The sequence below is a fragment of the Delphinapterus leucas genome, chromosome X (assembly GCF_059928025.1).
Source record: "Delphinapterus leucas isolate spDelLeu-1000000601 "Yukka" chromosome X, BTC_Dleu_Yukka2, whole genome shotgun sequence".
NCBI classification, from domain to species: Eukaryota; Metazoa; Chordata; class Mammalia; order Artiodactyla; family Monodontidae; genus Delphinapterus; species Delphinapterus leucas.
Genome location: NC_143150.1, coordinates 109,116,027 through 109,124,335, shown reverse-complemented (window position 1 = coordinate 109,124,335; position 8,309 = coordinate 109,116,027). Strand labels below are relative to the sequence as shown.

The following is an 8,309-nucleotide window of genomic DNA, read 5'->3' as shown; positions in this document are numbered from 1 at the left end:
AAATATGTCCTTCCATTGCTATACTTAACAGCCAATTACAGCATATTTTAGTGTCCTGACTCAAGTACTTAAAAGCCTTTGAGGATGGTGCCATCTGCTTGGTAGCCAGGAAGATAGTAACTCTCTCTGGGGATCCATGATGGCTATCTGGACATTTATAGGCATGCCACAAAGATCTGTGAGTTCTCCCACCAGAAGCCTAGGTCCCCTGGCCTGGTTACTGTAGCCAACTTAATGGAAGTTGTGGATGAGATGTTTTCATCTTCCTATATCACTGCCATAAAAATTCCTTGGTTCTGGAACAGGGCTTCCCTAGAGCTCTCATCACAGTGTTCTGTAGATCAGGATTGGAGGGAGCAGCATTTCAACAGATATACAATTAACATGTGGCTCTGTGCAGAATGGAGGGACTGCTGTACCCTACCATGTCGGGGACCATGGCTATGAGCTCATACCTGGGCTTCTGTCACCTCCTCCTTGTGAAGCCCAGCAGGAACAACCTGCTTCTTTGTGTGCAGCTGAACATCAGCCAATATGACAAAGAAGAGTAAGGTTTTCAACAAGGAAAGACTGTGGCCTGCTGTTTTTAGAGAGCTTTCTTTCTTTTTACTAAGCACATGGAATTATTGTAGCAAGATATACTGAATGGAAATGAACATGTCATGTATTTTGAATTTTCCATTAAGTAATATGCCTTTTCTAGAAACGCAGTTAAATAGATAGCTCTCTATGATAACGTGCACTTTGTGCGGGCATAGTTAATCCTGCAGTCAACTCCTAAATCTGAATCTTCAGCCCCCACAATATCCATTTGTTCACCAAAGAACTATTCATTTAAACATTAGCCAGTACTGTGATCTTGGGAAAGTCAAGATCAGCTTTCTGGGTTTCAGTTTTAACACTTCTAAAGTGGGAAAAAGGAAGGAAACTAAAAATACTGGGATCATATTATATTACATTTTTTTTTCCGCTTACCTCACTCTAATTCCTACAGCAAATGATAGTGATTTTTAAGCATATCTTAATACCTAGATTACAAACCCCCAAAGAACTGGAATTAACATCCTCTTATTTTTGCTTTCTTCAACATCCACCACACTGTTTGGCACAAATATGGTGAAGGCAAGTAAGCAACAACAAAAGCAATAACAAAACCACCTTACAATGAGACTGCCAGGATACTGGCATGATTTTGAAAAGCATACATACAAGGGTGTGGGGACGGGGAAAGTTGAGCCTATGGGAGAGAAAGCATGAAAATGCTCAAATCTGGAGCTTTTTTGGAACCCAAAAGGAATATAGCAAAGAATTAAATTCAAGATGGAAGTGAGAAAGTAAAGAGAAATGAAATGAAAAGTGGACCTTCCATCTGAGTCAGCCAAGTTTTGGTTAGGAGTGGACAGAGCATGACATGATGGAGCTAGCCTGGATTGACCTACACATCGCCACAAATGTTTTGTTTCCTTATTTCAGTGATCTACTTCCTTGAACCTATGCCTCTAATATTGGTTCCCATTCTTCACCCATTGTTTTTCCAAATCTGGATATATCTGTCAGCCTTGAAAATTTGTAATGGTCTACCTTTCACCCACTGCTCTATATGTGAGATCCCAGTCATTGTCATTGTCTCATCCTTACCATTATGCTGTCCAGATCTCTCCTGGAGTTACACACTAAATCCAGCTGTATGCAGACACCTTAAATGTAGCATATAAGAATACTGCACTATTCTTTCCTCCACCAGATTTTTGTTTCCTTCTAGATTATTTTATATCTTACTTAGTTATACCACCATCCACCCAACCATTCCAGCTAGGTGTCATTTTTAAATCTCTTTTTTCTCTCAACCCTGACATCAAATTCATTATAATAGTCTGTCAGTTTTACCCTCTAAATATTTTTAATAAGCTCCCTTCTATTCATTCTCATAACAACTTCAATATTTCAAGTTTAAATCTAACATCTCACTATTACAACTTCCTAAATCTGCTTGGGTGACTAATCAATATTCAGTGGCCCCCACTAAAAATGTGGAAACCCTGTAAAAAGCCACCAACATTATTTAAAAAGCAATATTTCAAATAATTCAGCTGCTTAAAATGCTTCCATGGGTCCTAGTTACTTATAGAATGGATTCCAACATTTCTAAAAGACTTATACAAGGCTCTCTATGACCTGACCCTTTTTCTTATCACTGACCATTTCCCTGCCTCAAATTTCTGGCTTCAATAACCCAGAATGGTACTTGTTTCCTTCATACACTGTGTAGTTTTGCTTTTCAAAGACTTTCCTTATAACACACTAATTGCCAAAAATATCTTCTGCTCAATCTCTACCTCACTTCTTTCCTGTCCCTATTCCCGCAGCCAATTCATACTCATACCAATGACTCAATATTCAATATTCATACTCATACCAGTGACTCAATATTGAGGTTATTTCTTTCCTGAATTCCTCATCTTAAATGGTGTTACATTCTTCCTCTAGGTGCCCAATAATACTATGTGCACATTTCTATTAATCCATTTACTATATTGCTTTATTTTTTATCTTTTTATCTTCAGTGTTTATCACAATAAATTATAATTGCCACTCAATGCTTGTTGATTGTATAAAGCATTGATAAATGAAAAAACAGAAAGAGAGAGAGAGAGAAAGAAAGAAAGGGGAAAAGAAAGAGAAAAAGGAAAGAAAAGAAAAGTCAGTTCTTTTGTAGGCTGTTATTCACATTTCAGTCTCTTCTTCATTTGTAAGGTCTCTTTTTCATTCTTGAATTCTATCATTTGGAGGAGGATGGAAGATATTCTAACAATGGATTGATATTTTGCTTTTTGTCCTGCAAATACCTCATGACTAGATATGCCGGATTTCCTCATCCACCAAACTAGATGGTCTGATACAAGCATTTTATATGGCAGTTCCCTCTCCAGTGTTAATAATTTTTATTCAAAATGCCTAGTTCTAAGATCAGGACTTTCCCAACTATTACTTTTCTTTGGCCTCTTGGTTGAAAAGCAGTGCCCTTTATGGCAGGTGGATTTGCTTCTTAAATTTATTGTCCAGCTATATTCCACTTTAACTTGCAAATTGGGCACCATGCTTGTAAACAGATTTTTCAAGTCCTCACAGCTCCACAGCCAGGTCTTCTTTTATTCAGGAGTAATGCTGCAGCCCCCTGCGTCCACAGAGAGTGAAAGTTTAACGCTCAGGGCTTCTTTTTCATGTCCCAAGCTTCCTCTGTTACAAAATATGCAGTCTCACAGCTTATTTATTGCCAACCACATCCTTTATTATGAATTTTTCTATCTTCATAAACAAGTATAAATATAAATAAAACAGCAGATAAAAAGAATGTAAAACAGCATGACAGAGATAATTTAAATGGAAAAAATGAAATAAGGAATTATGAAAGTAGAAATGAGACATAAATATCATTTCTATATTTTGAAGAATCCAATTATACATTCTATTTTATACTAAATATATTATAATATACAATTATAAACCCACTTTAAATCCACAAAAGCAATACAATTTAAACAACAACGTTTGACAGTCTCTTTATATAGTATATTTGCCCATCCTCAAGATTGCTTCGTATATGACCAAAGAAAATGTATTTCTATCAACCATGAAAATTTCTGGTGTTCAGTCACTTCTCTGGAGATTCCATAGTCCAGTAACTACTTGAGAAATCTAAGAAATCAAGTTTCACTAACTGAAGAAACTATATTCTTTCTCCTTCTCTGGATTTCTGCTGCATAATTTCTATTAAACTTTTTTTTCAAGCCAGCTCTTATTTATCCATATTTCAAAGGACTGTAATATAACTCCGATAACTAAAAACCCTAAATATTACAAGCTCTTCTACTTTAAGCATTTTTTAAAAAAAATTATTTGCTTATTTTTATTGAAGTATAGTTGATTTACAATGTTATATTAATTTCAGGTGTACAGCAAAGTGATTCAGTTATATATACATATATATCTATTTTTTTCAGATTCTTTTCCCTCATAGGTTATTACAAAATATTGAATATAGTTCCCTGTGCTATACAGTAGGTTCTTGTTGGTTATCTGTTTTACATCTAGTAGTGTGAATAGGTTAATTCCAGACTCCTAACTTATACTGTAAGCATTTTATAGCAATCTTTAGAAAGAAATTCATTGACTGTTTATTTTCACTTTTGACTAGTTAACAGTTCCACAGCAAAGGTAGAAGTAGCAATGAAAGTACCTCAAGATAAGAAACACAATAGGCTGTGAAAATTTCTTAAATTAGGTAATAGTGAACTCTACCACACTTAGTGTTCTTACTGAGCATCCAATTTTTGAGAATTGGAGGCAATCAGATATTAGTACACTCTTCTGATATGAAATTATATGTTTTTTACAACAGCCAAGAACTAAATCTTTTAGTTCACTTCACCACCTGGTCCCAATATTTATTGTTTCTGTGAAGAGTTACATTTTTCTTTTTCTTTAACCATAATAAAACCCACTCATACTCCAGAAGCCAATTTGGATCTCAACACCCGGAATGAAGGAAGTGGTCTCCTCTTACATAAAGCCTGCATCTCTCCTATCATTTGCCATCCATCATCTATTAATGTAATTAATGTATGAGTATATATTCAGCACCTGCTATATATCAGGCAATGGATAGGAGACAGCAAACTTTTGCTGCAAAGGGCCAGATAGTAAATACTTTAAGCTCTGCAGGCCATATGATCTTTGTTACAGCTATTCAACTTTGTCCTTGTAGTATAAAATCAGCCAAAGATAACATGCAAATGAATGGGCGTGGCTGTCTTCCAATAAAATTTTATTAACAAAAACAGGTGGTGGGCTGGATTTGTCCAAGGGGAGGTAGTTTGCTGAGCCCTAGACAACATGATCGACACTTAATGGTATATAGTAAGCAAATACAATCATAGGAATCAAATAATAGGGAAATTTTTTAAGATGAGAAAAACGCAAAGCCTTTGGAAGTTGGTTGGAAGTCCTAGACATCTGGATAAGGGAGGCATCTGGAAAAGAGGGAGAGGGGGAGGGAAAGTAGTTGGTTAATTTATAAGAATATCACAGTTTTCTTCAAAATTTAAAATCAACATATCATATACTTTATTTTTTAAGAACGAAGTATTAAACATTCATTTTTGTTTTGGAAAAAATTAACCCCAACATATAATACAATATGTTATATAACAGAAATATTAAACAAAAAGTAGGACTTTTCAGAGAAAACCTTTCTCTTTACATATATTGACATATAACTTGGAAAAGTAATTGGCCATCTAAAATAGTTAAAAAATGGTAACTATGTGAGGTGAAGGATATGTTAACTAACCTTATTGTTGTAATCATTTCACAATATATAAATGTATCAAATCATCTCATTGTACACCTTAAACTTACACAATGTGTCAGTTATATCTCAATAAAGCTCGGGCAATATTTTCTGCATGAGAAAATATTTGCTGCATGAGTTTATTCTTGAGTCACTTTTTCTACAAGACATTTGAGGAATAATTTTTAGATCAAAAGGCTCTGATTGTCTATCAGAAAATTAAATACATAAATTTAATTTAAAATGTTCTTTCCAAAAAATTCAACTATCTCTAAAACATTTACAAATAACCCAGGATTATAAGATTTGATGCAGATTTGAACACTGTGATAATGTAATATGCCCAATGGTAAGAGAAAAGAACAAGGTTAAAATATCATTCATTCTTTATATCCTCAGCATTTTTATTGAACCCTTATGAGCAAATGTTGGTTGGCAGTGAACTATTTAAAAATGTAAAGGTGACGTGAAACATTACATAGTGTAGAGTTTCTAAAGAGCAGGCCTCATTGTGTATGAAAATGAATTAGAATCAGTCCAGTCAAGCTTACTAAATACATGAAGAATCTCAGTTGGGAAAATCATCTAATTCAAACTTAAATACTGGAGTTAGGTTTTAGGGATAAGGTTTAAACTATCATTTTTCCATTCTTTTAGCTTCTGTTGCTATTTTCTAGCTAACCTTCTTAGGGTAATATTTCCTTAACAAAAAATTTATTTTACTTTGTTAAATGCAATTTATAAAGTATCTAAGATATATTAGGCATACAATATATTTGAGTTACATTTAAGTAGCATAATCTCATTGCCCTTATTGTGTCTCATTTGTGTCCTTTGTTTTTCATGACTACATCATTATTTTTTTAGTCTAAAATTGTTTCTCACCATCAGTGGAAATACACACCAACCCTACTGGCCACATACTCTTTGTACATTTTTAAAAACTGATATGGTTCACTTCGGTTATGCCACTTTTATCTATAAAATGTTTATTTTGAAGTATGTGAGGAGATTGGGTTTCTCTCTATCTTGAAAATTAATAACATATATATTATGACATATAACATATGGAGACAAATCTGTGCTCATAACTTATGAAATGCTTCATTGTGCTCTGAATTGTTTTGAATATGCAATATCATTTTAAAGGAACAAACAGTACATTTTAGAAAATTTCCTTAAGAAGCCTGATGCAGAGTAAAAGGAATTTACCTGTAAGTTTCTTAAGAAGCAAAGAGTTTATCACACAATATCACTACATTGAAAATAATCATTTAATACCTACTCTTGGCCATGTGCTAAGCTAGAGGCTAGAGACACAGCAATGGAAAAGGAAGCTATGAGTATACATGCTCTCGTGGAGTTCACAGGCTACTAGGGCAGGTAATTTTAAAACTAAGTGATTACGCAAATAATTAAATATTTGCAACTGTGATAAATGCTTTCAAAGGCAATGTTATGGACAAATGAGACTGGGAGACTTGCCTTATTCTGGAGATGAAGGAGAAGTTAGAACCCACACTGTTTGGGGTAAAAGCAGCACAATAGTCTTATGAGGTTAAAATTAAAATATTGCTCAGAAACCAGGAAACTCTGCATGTCTGCTTCATGCAAATTCTCTTTGAGATGACCAATTTGCCTAGGAGCTTATCTCTCCTACTCTGTGACCTTCTGAAATGGAGACTTTGTCCTCAAATCTGATTCACTATAGTATAGCTATGGACTTAGAAGATACTCTTAGAAGCTCTGAAAATGAATGAATTTTGTGTCCTAATTCGCTTCAGCTTGTTAAACAAAATTTCAGAAATAGAGAACTGATTGGATTTTTTTTCTTTTTAGTGTTTATTTCGGGTTTGTTAGTACTGCACCTTGGGAGACACAGCTTCAAGAAGCACTTGAATTGTGTTCCGCCCGACTACAACATGGGGGAGGCTGATAAAGGCAAAATCCTCAAGGTTACAGTTATTTACGTAAGTTGTTTATCAAGAATTATAATTGGAGCTGGCAAGAAGTAAGGATGCTTGTTAAGTAATGGTTGGTTGGGGTCCGAAATGGTTGCTTAGTTACAAGCAACCTTGAGACCATAAGGTTGCAGCTGGCTGGTGATGTCCTTGGCTCTGGTAGAGTTCAAAGAAAATTCAAATTCTCAGTGGTGCAAAGATGTGTCTGAAACCAGATCCTTAATGGCTGCCCAACTCCAGTTTTGTATGCCTTAACTGTGATTAACTCCATTATAATTTCAGTTTGTCATCAAGTCGATAATTAGGTACAATTGCCCTTACTGTTTCCGACTCTTTCTTCCTTCCATTACTCAGTACTGGTTTTCTTGAAGCTGCTTACCTGAAAACAAAACAAAACTAAATAGCACTGTCTTAGGCCTCATTCAGGGTGATAAAATGTGTAAATTGTGTTGTATGGGGGGGGTGTGATATTGCTCAATGGAAGATTCCATTTTCTGACCTAAACTCAAATCAGTAATTATTCTTCCCAGCAACTTAGGGTTAAAATGTCACAGTTCATTGTGCACTGACCAAGACAGCCTTAACATTCCCCTCAGCTTGACTAAACTTTAGCCAGGCTTCTTCCTAACTACAGACCCCTGACTTCCTTTGTGTAGAACATTTATTTAAGAAAACTGGCAATGATAATTTTTTTTCTCTGTCTCTTTGAGATGTAAGTCTTCTACAACCTAGGAATGTCTTTTTCAAAGACCTGGGAGCCATCCCTTTGAAATGTAATTATCAGAAATATTTCCCAGACTCTGTGATAGTTGAAGACTAACTTAAATAAGCACCAGTTAGCAAACACAGATAGCCTAATCACACTGACACACTTCCCTCCAACATCCTCCAGTATTTTTCCATTAGCTCACCTCAGCCTTTAAAATTTTCCTGCTTTTTGTTTCAGTGAAGCTGAGTTATATCTCTCTCCCCTATTGCAATAGTCTTGAATATGTTTT

General features: G+C 35.0%; 1 pseudogene; it reads left to right on the top strand.

Annotated features, from left to right (window-relative positions):
- Positions 1–425: 425 nt before the first annotated feature.
- The window catches only part of LOC111169568 (programmed cell death protein 7 pseudogene), a 31,590-nt pseudogene continuing 23,706 nt past the window's right edge, over positions 426–8,309 (top strand).